This window comes from Perognathus longimembris, chromosome 1 (genome assembly GCF_023159225.1).
Source record: "Perognathus longimembris pacificus isolate PPM17 chromosome 1, ASM2315922v1, whole genome shotgun sequence".
NCBI classification, from domain to species: domain Eukaryota; kingdom Metazoa; phylum Chordata; class Mammalia; order Rodentia; family Heteromyidae; genus Perognathus; species Perognathus longimembris.
Window position 1 is genome coordinate 19,955,731 of NC_063161.1, and position 13,180 is coordinate 19,968,910.

A 13,180-nucleotide genomic window follows, 5' to 3' on the forward strand; every position below is an offset into this window, starting at 1 on the left:
AAAATAGTCTGTACATGTTCAGTGCAATGTTTTGGAGGGGCACTAGAGTTTGAACTCAGTACCTTGCACTTGCTAGTCAGGACTTCTATTTTTTTTTTTTTTGAGTCTCGTTTTCAAGCCCAGGCATGTGCCTGTAATACAATCCCCCTAAATTTTGCTTCCTGATGTAGTAGTTGGAATGGCATGTGCATGTCAACATGTTTCCACTGAGGAGGGGCTTCAAGAATTTTTTTTGCTTGCCTTGAACTGCAATCCTTCCAATCTCAGCCTCCCTAGCAGCTAGGATTACAGATGTAAGCAATTAGCATTAGGTCAGACACCATTTTTAAAATGAACATGTTCCAAGTTGTAGTTGGTGGGACTCATGGATATGTTACTCATGGAGGGAGAATCTACTGAGCTGTGTTTCAGCCAGATCTGAGTCTGAGTGTACCCAGCAACCTTCAGATAGCTAGTTAGATTTCTTGATGTTGGCATTGACCTTGCTAGCAGTATTAGTACTTCAGTGAATGAAAATGTATAGCACTTTAATATATTAATTTAATGGTGGCATGATAGAGAATGGAATGCATATATCTTAGATATTCAAGTTGATGAGTTTTGATAATTTCGCTTTTGTAACCACTTAATACAAAACACAGGAACTTTCCATCACTAAGACCCTGTGGACTTTCTCTTGTCTATAGCTATCTCTTAAAACCAATTTGAGATTTCTAAAATCTTGATATTTTCTTGGATTTCAGATGGATAGAACCATACAGTATGTTTTCTGTTATGTCCAGCTTCTTCTGATTATCAGTATTTGTGAGATTGACTCATGTTGTCAGATGTTCTGGGAGTTTGCTACTTTTTTTTTTTTTCTTTCACCAGTCCTGGGGCTTGAACTAAAGGCCTGAGCACTGACCCTGGCTTCTTTTTGCTCAAGGCTAGCACTCTGCCACTTGAGCCACAGCGCCACTTCTGCCTTTTTCTACATATGTGGTGCTGAGGAATCAAACCCAAGGCTTCATGTATACGAGGCAACCACTCTACCACTAGGCCATATTCCAAACCCAGTTTGCTTCTTTTTATTGCTAAGTTGAATTCCATTGTATGACTATACATTATTTGTTGTGGTTCTTGTTGATAAACATTTTAGGTTGTTACAGTTTTCAGTTTTATGAATAAAGATCTACAGAGTCTTAGAGTTTTCTTAAACTTACATTTTCACCCTGGAAATTGAGAATGATGGGTAATGAGCAGGGTACATGGATGTTTAACTATTAAGAAATTGCTGTGGGCTGGGAATATGGCCTAGTGGCAAGAGCACTTGTCTCGTATACATGAAGCCCTGGGTTCGATTCCTCAGTACCACATATATAGGAAACGGCCAGAAGTGGTGCTGTGGCTCAAGTGGTAGAGTGCTAGCCTCATGAGCAAAAAGAAGCCAGGGACAGTGCTCAGGCCCTGAGTTGAAGGCCCAGGACTGGCAAAAAAAAAAAAAAAAAGAAGAAATTGCCAAGTAGTTTCCTAAAGGAAATCACATCAGTGATGTATGAGTTCCACTGCTTTACATCTCTACTGATATTTGGGTTAAAACATTCTGATTTTAATTCCTTGGAATGTGTGAACTGAAATCAGCTATGTATTTCTTTTATGAATAAAACACTGAGTACCTTACCATAATTGTTTTACTGTGTTAAAATATACATGCCTCTTATTCATTAAAAAATCTACAGAGGCAATAAATACATTTATATGATATTGTGTAACCATCACCATCAGCCATCTTTAGAACCCTTATCTTGCAAAATTAAAACTCTATACTCATTTAGCAGCAACACCACCTTTTCCTCTTCCTTAGACCCTCACAACTACCATTTTATCTTGTCTCTATGATTTTGACTATTCTAAGTACCTTATATAAGTGGAATCAAAAAGTGTTTCATTTATTTAGTCTAGTGTCCTCTAGTTACATGTGGTAGCATATATCAGTTTCCATGTTTCATAAGGAGTAATTTTCTGTCATATGAACATACTTGTCTGTTCACCCATGGGTAGACACTTGGTTTGCTTCTCTTTTAGCCATTTTAAATAACATGGGTTTACAAGTGTAAGCATGCCATTGAGACTGTGCTTACAATTATTTTGGGTATTCATTCAGGTGAAATTATTAGATTATGTGGTAATTTCAATTTTTTTGAAGAGCTGCCATATTGTCTTCTACTGTGGCTATACCATTTTATATTGCCACTAACAATGTACAAAGATTTCAATTTCTCCACATCCTCATCTAAATTTGTTGTTCCTACCAGCCATTTTAATGGATGTGCAGTGGTATCTCAGTATAGTTTTGAGCTGCATTTCCCCAATGATTAGTGATGATAGAACATCTTTTCTTGTGAAGATGGCCAGTGGCCATGTTTTGGGAAAAATACCTATTTAAATCTTTTAAATCTTGTATTCTCTAGAATTTAAGTTTGTATATTCTGTATATGAATCCCTTATCACATATACAGCTCAGAAAGACTTTCTCCCATTCTATAGGTTACCTTTGTACTCTATTCATAGTGTTTTAGTGCACAAAAGTTAAACTATTTCATTGAGTCCAGTTGTCATTGGGAGAGGTGTCTCATGCCTTTAATCTCACCTACTCAGAAGATCAGGAGGACTGAGGGTCAAGTCCAGGCTGGACCAAAAGTTCTTGAGACACCATCTGAATCAATAAACCAGATAGTGGTGGTGGGTATCTGAGATCTCAGCTACTCACAAGGCCATAGGCAGTAGGATCATGGTTCAAGTTCAGTCCTGCAAAAAACAAACATGAGACTCTACCTTAAACATCACTGAAGGAGCTGGGAATATGGCCTAGTGGCAAGAGTGCTTGCCTCGTATACCTGAAGCCCTGGGTTCGATTCCTCAGCGCCACATATATAGAAAATGGCCAGAAGTGGCGCCTGTGGCTCAAGTGGCAGAGTGCTAGCCTTGAGCAAAAAAAAAAAAAAAAAAAAAAAAAAAAGCCAGGGACAGTGCTCAGGCCTTGAGTCCAAGCCTCTGGACTGGCAGAAAAAAAAATCACTAAAGTGGGGGCTGGGAATGTGGCTTAGCTGTGGAGTGGTTGCCTAGCGTGCATGAAGCCCTGGGTTTGATTCCTCAGTACCACATATACAGAAAAAGCCAGAATTGGCGCTGTGGCTCAAGAAGTAGAGTGCTAGCCTTGAGAGGAGGAGGAGGAGGAGGAAGGAGGAGGAGGAAGGAAGAGGAGGAGGAAGGAGGAGGAGGAAGGAGGAGGAGGAAGGAAGAGGAGGAGGAAGGAGGAGGAGGAAGGAGGAGGAGGAAGGAGAAACAGAAGGAAGGAGGTGGAAGGAGGAGCAGGAGGAGGAGCAGGAGGAGAAGCAGGAAGAGGAGGAGAAGATGATGAAGAAGAAGGAGAAGGAGAAGAAGCCGCCAGGGACAGTGCTCAGGCCCTGAGCTGAAGCCTCAGGACAGGCAAAAAATAAATAAATAAAAATCACTGAAGCGTCCAGTTGTCAGTGGTTCATGCCTATAATCACGGCTATTCAGGAGTCTGAGATCTGAGGATTGCAGTTCAAAGCCAGCCTGGTCAGAAAAGTCTTTGTGACACTCATATCCAATTAACCACTCAAAAACTGGAAGTGCTGCTCTGACTCAAGTGGTAGAGCACTAGCCTTGAGCATAAAGAGGCTCTGGGCCAGCGTCCAGGCCTTGGGTTCAAGCCCCCCTCCCCCCCCACCAAAAAAAAAAAAAAGCAAAAGAGAGCTGGAGGAATTGCTGAAGAGTAGCATATCTGCCTAGAAGGCTTAAGGCCTGAGTTCAAACCCAGTATCATCACACACACACACACACACACACACACACACACACACACACACACAAAACAACCCAGTGTGCTATATATTTATAAATTAGACTTAACCTCTACAGATGAGAGAAAACATGTGATCTTTGTTTCTCTGGGCCTGACTTACTTTCCTTAAAACTTTCCAGTTCCATCCATTTCTTTCCCAGCATCATTTATTGCAGTCTGTCTTTCCTTTAACATGTTTTTAGTATGTTTTCCAATAATGAGATGTCTGTAGCTGTGTGGGCTTATTTTTAGGTCAAAAGAATAACAGGTAATAAGCCAATGAAAGATAAAAAGCTGATTCTTTTTTTTTTTTTTGCCAGTCCTGGGCCTTGGACTCAGGGCCTGAGCACTGTCCCTGGCTTCTTCCCGCTCAAGGCTAGCACTCTGCCACTTGAGCCACAGCGCCGCTTCTGGCCGTTTTCTGTATATGTGGTGCTGGGGAATCGAACCTAGGGCCTCGTGTATCCGAGGCCGGCACTCTTGCCGCTAGGCTATATCCCCAGCCCCAAAAAGCTGATTCTTGCCGAAGAAGTAATTGTCACTTCTGAGTTGTTAAATCTGTGAAAAATAGAAAAGAAAGGAAGCAGAAACAAAAGTCCCAAAGAGGAAGGAAATACATTAGAAGATCCTAAGATTGTGCTGCTCATTCAGATGTTGAAAGCGTGTCTACTTGACTTCCATGTGCAGAAAGAATTGTCAGGTGATTGAATTAAGATAAAACAAAAAACAAAAAACACCACATATTCATTTCCTGGTCAGGGAACCAAAAAAAAAAAAACAAAAAAACCCAAAAAAACCCCACAAAACCCCCCACCACATAGCATCCCTTGGAAATCCAGTATTTTAACATGTATTCATTTTATATGTGTTTTGTATTTAATTTTCTTTTAGGAACATGGGAAATATTTTTGTTTACTAGAGGTAGTATTGTTCAAGTACTAATATTTGGAAAATGTAATGTAGTTCACTTAAATGGAAGAAATGTTAAACCTAAGTTCATTTTTTGAAATATGTGATGTGCAATCAAGACAATGTGTCATGTGTATTGTCTCCAATACATATAAACACCTTTACCACTGCAACCCTCCAAAATAAACTTGGAACTTAGTTTATTAAAAAAAAAACAACCAAACAACCCAATGTGCCTGTTTGCCTTGTTGCCTATACCTTTGTTGCCATATCCAAGAATCAACTGATTAATCATGTGAAGCTTTTATCAATGTTTTCTTCTAAGAGTATTATAGTTTTACTTGTCACACTTTGGTTTCTCATCAATTGAGTTAATTTTTGTACATGATTGTAGGTAATAGCTCAAATTTTTTATACAAAGAAATTTAGTTTTCTCAGTAAGTTTGAAAAAAAATCCTTTCTCCATTGAATGGTCTTGACACATTTGTTTAAAATGACTCAACCACGTACTTACAAGATGGTTCATTTCTTGGATGACTATTCTATTCCATTGATCCCTATACCCATCTGTCTTTATGCCAGTGCCAGTCTTATAATTTACTATAGGTTTTTAGTAAGTTTTAGTATCAGGAAACATGTCTTTCATTTTTGTTTTTCTTTTTCAAGATTGTCTTTGTTTGGAGTTTGAGAGGTCACATAAATTTTACAAAATGAACTTTATTTCTGTGAAACGTATTAGGATTTTAAAAGGAATTGTATTGAGTCTATAGCTTGCTTTGGGCAATATTAACATCTAAAATACTCTAGGGCTGGAGGTGTTGGGGGGAGTAGAGCACTTGGGTAGCAATGGAAGGTCCATGACCAAAGGATGTGGGGGGGAGGGTCTTAAATCTCTGAATCCATATCTTCTTTTACAGTTGCTCCTCAACTTACGATGGGGTTATATCTTAATAAATCTATCATAAGTTGAGACCATTTTCAGTTGAAAGTGCATTTTATACACCCCAATCATTCAACATCATATAGCCTTCAATGTGCTCAGAACCCTTGCATTCCCCTACAGTTAGGTAATAATGTGTTCAATATCTCATGGAAGTTATTGAATGCTACCAAAACAAAAACACATAGTTTATACATGTAGTCACTATTAACAAACCCAGATGATAGCACATTGGGCATTCTCCTCCCCCTCTTCTCCTCTCTCCCTCCCTCTTCTTCTTCCTCCTGCTCCTCTCTCCTCCTCTTCCTTCTTTTTCTCCTTGTTCTAGTTACTGGGGCTTGCTCTTGCTTAGCTTTTTCCTACTCCAAGCTAGCACTCTGCTGTCATACCTCCACTTCTAGACTTTTGCTGGTTAATTGAAGAGTCTCTTGGATTTGTATGCCTGGGCTGGTTTTAAACCAGAATGCTCAGTTCTTAGCCTACTGAGTAGTTAGGATTACAGGCATGAGCCACGGGTGCCTAATGGATACTCATTTCTTCTGACACCTGAGGATATGCTACTAAGGACAGTAGTAAATGCTTCAGTACTGCCTTATCAGTTTCTTTGCTAAAACTTTCATCTCACCTCAGATATAACATTTTCCTGTGTCTTGGCTTTTTAGTTCTCCAGTTCAACCAGTTCCTTATTCAACATTTCTTTAGCATCGGTGTCATTGCATGGATATCATTTTCATTTAATGTTTAATTTGAACTGGTTCTCCAGTGACTATTTTATCAACAGCAATGTCTTTGTTAAGCCCTTTGCATGTTCATATGCCTTCACAACTTCCTTGCAAATGCCATTCATTCACTGCTGTGCAGCAGTGTTTCAGATAGTACTGAGAATGTCAAAAGCCATTTCAAAACTCCTGGGAGTATTTAGCCAGATTCAGCTGCTGCAGCAGCCTGTGAAAATGTTTGGTAAAAACGGTATTCTTTGAACACAGTCATTTTGCCTTGTTCCATTAATTCAGCGAGTGCAGTTTGTTTTGTGACAAATATACGACCAGGACACATACTGTCAATAAGCTTTGAGTGTCCTTGAGCATTGTCTAATATCAAAAGAACCCTGAATATAGGATGTTGTTTTGCCTACTATATTCTTTTGCCTGTGAACATAACCATTCAATGTCCAGTCTTAAAACAAGGCTGACGTCATTCAGACTTTCTTATAATGGTAAGAGTAAACTAGAGTTGACCTGGGCATATTCTTGAATCCTCTAGGGTTCTTCCAAGTCGTTGGAAAGACTTTAAATTTGAACCCTGCAAAATTTCTACTCCAAAGTAGCATTTTGAATGCCTTGAATCCTGACACTGTTTTGGATTCTTGGTGAGTGAATGCTTATTTTTGCATACATTCCAGTATAGGCTCAGTTTTGTAATATTAAATATTCTGGCCAATACACATCTAGAATTGTCCAGTGCAACTCTAATTCAAATGCTTTGGTACCTTTAGCTTTGCTGACTTTGGCATTTAAGTCAGTCATGGGCTTGAAATCAGGGCCTGGGAAATGTCCCTGAGCTGTTTTGCTCAAGGCTACTGCCCTACCCCATTGAACCACAGCCCACTTCTGGCTGTAATGTTTAGTATATCTTCTTTGGAGAGATTTCTATTCGAAAATTGGGTCTTTTTTTTTTGATGGGGGCATGACTCAAGTGGTAGAACAGCAGCTGTGAGCAAACAAGCCAAGATCTCCAGGCCCTGAATTAAAGCCTTAGTACTAGTGCATGCACACACATGCAATTGAGCCACTTTAAATGTTAAGACTCTTTTTCAAAGTCTTTTTCTAAAACACTTTCTCCCATTCAAAGCAGATATTATTTTTGGCTTTCTTGATGATGCAACTTTCTTCTTTTGTGGTCTGTGCTTTTGGTGTTAGATCTAAGAGACTATTGTGTAACCCAAGTTATGCTTTTTTCCCCTACATTTTCTAAGTTTTGTACTTTTATCTTGTGCTCCTCCCTCTTCAGTTGTGTGTGTGTGTGTGTGTGTGTGTGTGTGTGTGTGTGTATTGGTGATGGAACTAAGGGGTTCATGCTTGCTGGGTGAGCATTCTACCACTATGTTGGAGCTATGCTCCCAACTAGTTCACCTTCAACTGTAACTACATGAAGGTTCAACTCCATTTTTTTTTCATGTGGATATCTAATTTCCCCAGCATTATTTGTTATTATTTTTTCCCCTGTTGAATGTTCTCACCATTTTTTTTTTTTTTTTGGCCAGTCCTGGGCCTTGGACTCAGGGCCTGAGCACTGTCCCTGGCTTCTTCCCGCTCAAGGCTAGCACTCTGCCACTTGAGCCACAGCGCCGCTTCTGGCCGTTTTCTGTATATGTGGTGCTGGGGAATCGAACCTAGGGCCTCGTGTATCCGAGGCAGGCACTCTTGCCACTAGGCTATATCCCCAGCCCCTGTTCTCACCATTTTTGTTGAAAGTCAATTGGCTGTAAATTGTAAGACTTCATTTCTGGACTCTTAGTTATACGATTCGTACTTCTATGATAGTACAAAACTATCTTGATTACTGTAGCTTTGTGACAAATTCTGAAATCAAGCCTCAGTTTTTCCAAACTTCATTCTTTTCCTTGCTGCTTGATTGCCTTGCACTGAGGAAGTAGGGTGGGGAAGATCTGTGCCTTCTACTATGTGTTTTCCCCTTTGGGTTGTATTCAGGGTCTTGCACTTGTTTGGCAAGTGCTCTACTAGTGAGCCAAGCTTCCAGCCCTTTATGATAATTTTTCAGATAGGGTATGGACTTTTTGAAGGCCACAGACCAGGATTCTCCTACCTCTGCCTCTCAAGTAGCTAGCATTACAGGTGGGCATCAGGGCTGTCCCTTATAAGGGTGAAGTCTACCTTTAGCCCTTGAGTTACAAATAATATTGTCAAAGTTTAGTACTCCCCCCCCCCCCCCCCAAGCCTGCTCCTTGGGATAGGCCCACCACAGGAGATGTAGTCTGAGGAGAGATCCTCTCAGGGCCTTCCATCCAGGGTCCCTCGTGGTGAGCAAGCAGGCTGACTCCCCTACACGCGGACTAGTACCCCAAGAGTGACCTGGCAGGCTGGCAACCTAGGGAACCTAATCTCACAGGCCCGATGGCAGGCGGGCCATGCTGACAGAGTGAGCGGTGACAGGTCAGCCATCCTAGCCCTAAGCAAAGAGCAGGAAAGGAGGGAAGGGCAGAGGTGAAGCTGGAGAACAGGAACCCGGGCGTTGACGCAGTTGGAGGGGGGGGAATTAGGCTTCCAGCTCCACCGCCGCGCGGTCCATCGAAGTCCAGAGGCTGAGCGTCCAGAGATCCGCCTTCCATCCCGTTGGGTTCGGGGAACAACTACGGCCTCCGGGTATCCGCAGTGGCCGCGGCAGTTTTCGCGCCGCCTCCCGCCAACGGTCCGGCGCGCGTGGCGGTGATGTCAGCACGGGGCGGGACTTCCGGCCGGGCTGGGCTCCCCCCCCCCCCCCGCCCGCGCCCCTGGTTCTCCCGGCCGTGTCCAGCTGTGCAGCGCTCTGAGGGTAGCGGGCGGGTGGCGGGCTTGTCGTCGGCCCGCGGGCACGGGAGCTGACCCGCACCTCTGAGGAGGCCGGCCCTCCGAGGAGAAGCAACCGCGGCCGCCCTGCCCACGGTCGGAGTTCCCGTCCTCCTCTACCCAGGCTCCGGAACCCGACGGTTGCTGCCCCATCTCGGCTGCCGGCCGGAGGCGCCAGCAGCCGCGGGGACGTCAGCAGGCGAGGCCGGCCGGGTCGTCACCCCGGCGGCGGAACCGACTCCCTCAGCCCCGATGCCTCGGAGTGGGTGCCGGTGGCTGGAGCTGTGGACGTGTCCCCCGGTGGCGAGAGCGGCCAGGACGCCGGTTACTGTGAAGTTTTCGGGGCGCCCGTCGCCGGGACCCTGTGGGAGTTGGGTAAGGCTGTGCAGCGCTCGATCTCCGTTCCCTCCTGCTCCCGCACCCCCCTCCCCCCACCAACCCCCTGCTCTGGAATCCCTTTTCGAGATTTCCTTGTCCAGTGATTGGAGCGCGTGATAGAAAAGTCAAGTTCACATCAGAAGCCACGTTCGGCAGCCAATGGAGGGCACGCGAAGCCCCCGCCAGTAACTGCGTGAGGCACCCCCGGTGTGATACTTGCGCGAGTGATTGGCCTAAGCGTGGCACCCCTAGTTTTAATTCGTGATTGTGCTCCCCTCAGTATTTCTTTTGGCGTTGAAGCCATTCTTAGCAGTGATGGATGTTGGCGGCTTTTTAACTGAGGTCTCAACTGTGAGGAAATACTTTGGGCTGAATGGATAATATGGTAAATACTCAGTGTCCAACCTTTGCCCGTGATAAAGGGGCACTGTGCACGGAAAAATCCCCGTTGCCCAGTATTTTATGTCTGTGGGTCAGATTCCCTGTAATAATGAAGCCACTTTAAATCTCCAAGATCTGTAGGGTAAGGAGAAATTTGTTACGAAATTTTAAATTATATATTCGGAATACTCGAGTAGGTCCAGAACTGAGTAGGTTGATAAAGAAGTGCTTCTGTTACCAAGCAACATCACTGTAAACAAGTGTGATGTTCAACTGGAGCATACTTAAATGAGCTATTCTACAGTTAGCTAGGTTCAGAGTTCTCTAAATTTAATTTAGCCTGTGCATGCTTACAGTTGACTCATTTATATTTCTATCACATTTTGCTTAAGAATTATTAGGATGTTTTAAGTTTCCCTGTCATCCAGGACTCTCCTGAGAGTTGCAAATGCATTTGAGTTACTCTTGATAATTAGCATAGTTATTCCTCCTTGAGTCTTTTCTAACCAGATGAAGTATATATACATTACTTGTAGGAATATTTTCAAATAACAGGGTTATAGCAATTTAGAGTTATAATATTTGACATATGGAATCCCTGATTATTTTCAAGTTATTAAGTCTTGGTCTAGGAGTGACCTCACCCTCACCTCACTGAACCCTTAATAATTAAATTTTCATGGCAAGTTTTCAGAATTCTGTGTGTGTGTGTGTGTGTGTGTGTGTGTGTGTGTGTGTGTGTGTTGATTCTGGGCTTGAATTTAGTGCCTGGGTGCTATCCCTGAACTTTTTTGCTCAATGCTGGTACTCTACCACTTGAGCCACAGTTCCGCTTCAGCATTTTGGTGCTTGATAAGAGTCTGAGACTTTCCTGCCTGAGATAGCTTTGATCCACAACCCTCAGGTATCAGCCTCCTGAATAGCTAGGATTACAGGTGTGAGCCACTGCCATCTGGCTTTTCAGAACACTTTTTAAATGCTTTTTAAGTATGTCAGAAGATTTGAGACACAATGAAATAAAGGACTTCCTTGAGATCAAACTACTAGTAATAGGAATTGGAAATTCTAGTTTATATCATATCCTTACTGTATTGCTAAAATCCATACATTTCATGTTAGCTCTATACTCATATTACTGATTTTGAAGGAATACGAATATCAAGAATGGCTTACATTGTGTTGTAAAGTCCTAAGTAATTTGAACTCAACTTAGGCTATGGAAAGTTCTAATTCAAGAAGCTTGGAAGAAAGAATTCTCTAGATACAATTTCTTTGCTTAAAGTAAATGAATTAAATTTTAATTTTGCCATACATAATGTGTTAGGTTAGGTAAATAATTTTTGTCTTTTTGGAGGTGTTATAATTGAGGTTTGAACATAGGACACCCACTTGATAGGCAGGTTCTCTACTACTTGAGCCACCCCCCCTTTTTTTTTTGCCAGTCCTGGGGCTTGAACTCAGGGCCTGGGCTCTGTCCCTGAGCCTCCTTTGCACAAGGCTAGTACTCTAGCCTTGAGCCATACAGTGCCACTTTCAGCTTTTTCTGTTTATGCGGTACTGAGGAATGCGGTACTGAGGAATCAAACCCTGGCTTCCTGCATACTAGGCAAGCGCTCTACCACTAAGTACATTCCCAGCCCCCAGACTCATGGTTTTGATAAAAATGGTGGATTTCTTTACTATCCTCAAAACCTGTCTTGTGCTTTTTTTTTTTTTAATCTTCTGCTTACCTGATCTGATTTCTTGACACTTCTTCCTTAAAATACAAATTGTACTTTCTCCTGTAAGGTTGAACCACTATGACTTGGAAAAATCCTACAGTATATGTTTGCAAATCATATTTATTTAATACTTAGACTTTGTTTTTATTTATTTAGTTTTGTTTGTCTAAACTAGTTTGTGAGTTTTCTTTTTTGTTGTTGTTGTTTTGTTTTTGGTACTGGGGATCGAACCCAGGACTTTGCACTTGCTAGACAGATGCTTTGCCATTGAGCTACATCCCAGCCCCAGTTTGTGAGTTCTTGAAGGGCAGGATACCAAGTCTTATCAGATCAGGAAGAAAGAAAGGCTATTCTTACTGCTGAATAAAAATTGTTTAAAAATGACAAATATGCATTTCTACTTCTCCCTGCTTCTGCAACTTCTGTAGTACATTGCTGAGCGAGGGGTATTGACTTAGGAAAGGCAACAATAAATCTTCAGGAATGGGATTAAAGAGTGAGTATGGTGGTCCTTAGGATGAGAAGGAAATGTTCATTCCTAGAAAGTATGAATACTTGAGAATTTCCCATGACAATACTAGCGGTAAGGACTCCCTCAGGAATGCTAGTACTGTTCCCATTTGGGCTTGGAGAATTTGGTCAATTTCCTGGCTATTCCTTAGAAGAAGCTTATGATTATTATTTTTTGCCAGTCGTGGAGCTTGGACTCAGGGCTTGAGCACTGTCCCTGGCTTCTTTTTGCTGAAAGCTAGCACTCTACCTCTTGAGCCACAGCGCCACTTCTGGCTTTTTCTGTTTATGTGATGCTGAGGAATTGAACCCAGGGCTTTGTGCATGCTAGTCAAGTACTCTACAACCAAGTCACATTCCCAGCCCAGGAAGCTTATTTTTTAAACCTAAGTCCCTCTAGTTTAGGGATAGGGAAATTCTGGCTATTGATAGTATAAAGCCAGCAAATAATTTGGGATATGACAAGATAGACACCTAAGTTTTTCATGTGCTTTTTATTGGCTACCTGAGGCTTGTGTTGATAATTTTATATAACCCTCAAATAGTGTAAATATCCATATGGCCCTTGGCAGAAAAATGATTCCCTATCTCTGCCCCCCCCCCCCATCTTTCACCCTCTTCCCTTCCATTTCCTTTTACTCTTTTCTGTCTTGCTTTTTGGCCTGGTTATGACCATAGATTCATAAATTATGTTAATATTTTAATTTGGCCTCTATAACTTAGCAACCAGGAAATATGTATTATATATATTTGGTATCATAACTGCCCTCTAGGTCATGGAGACATCACTGACTTCAATCCTAGTACTATTTCTTTTGAGTTTAAACTATAATCCAGAAGAAAGAGATTAAAGTCAGGAAATGTCCAATTACTTGCTTTTTGTATATTATGATTTCAGAGTTCTTTTGGGTAAAATTTAGAATTAAGA

General features: G+C 42.1%; 1 protein-coding gene across 1 annotated transcript in view; it reads left to right on the forward strand.

Annotated features, from left to right (window-relative positions):
• The first annotated feature begins 9,225 nt into the window (after positions 1-9,225).
• The window catches only part of Cep83 (centrosomal protein 83), a 76,907-nt gene continuing 72,952 nt past the window's right edge, over positions 9,226-13,180 (forward strand). The window contains exon 1 of the mRNA XM_048358237.1: positions 9,226-9,637. The gene's annotated coding sequence lies outside the window, so the exon portion shown is untranslated. The remainder of the gene's footprint in view (positions 9,638-13,180) is intronic.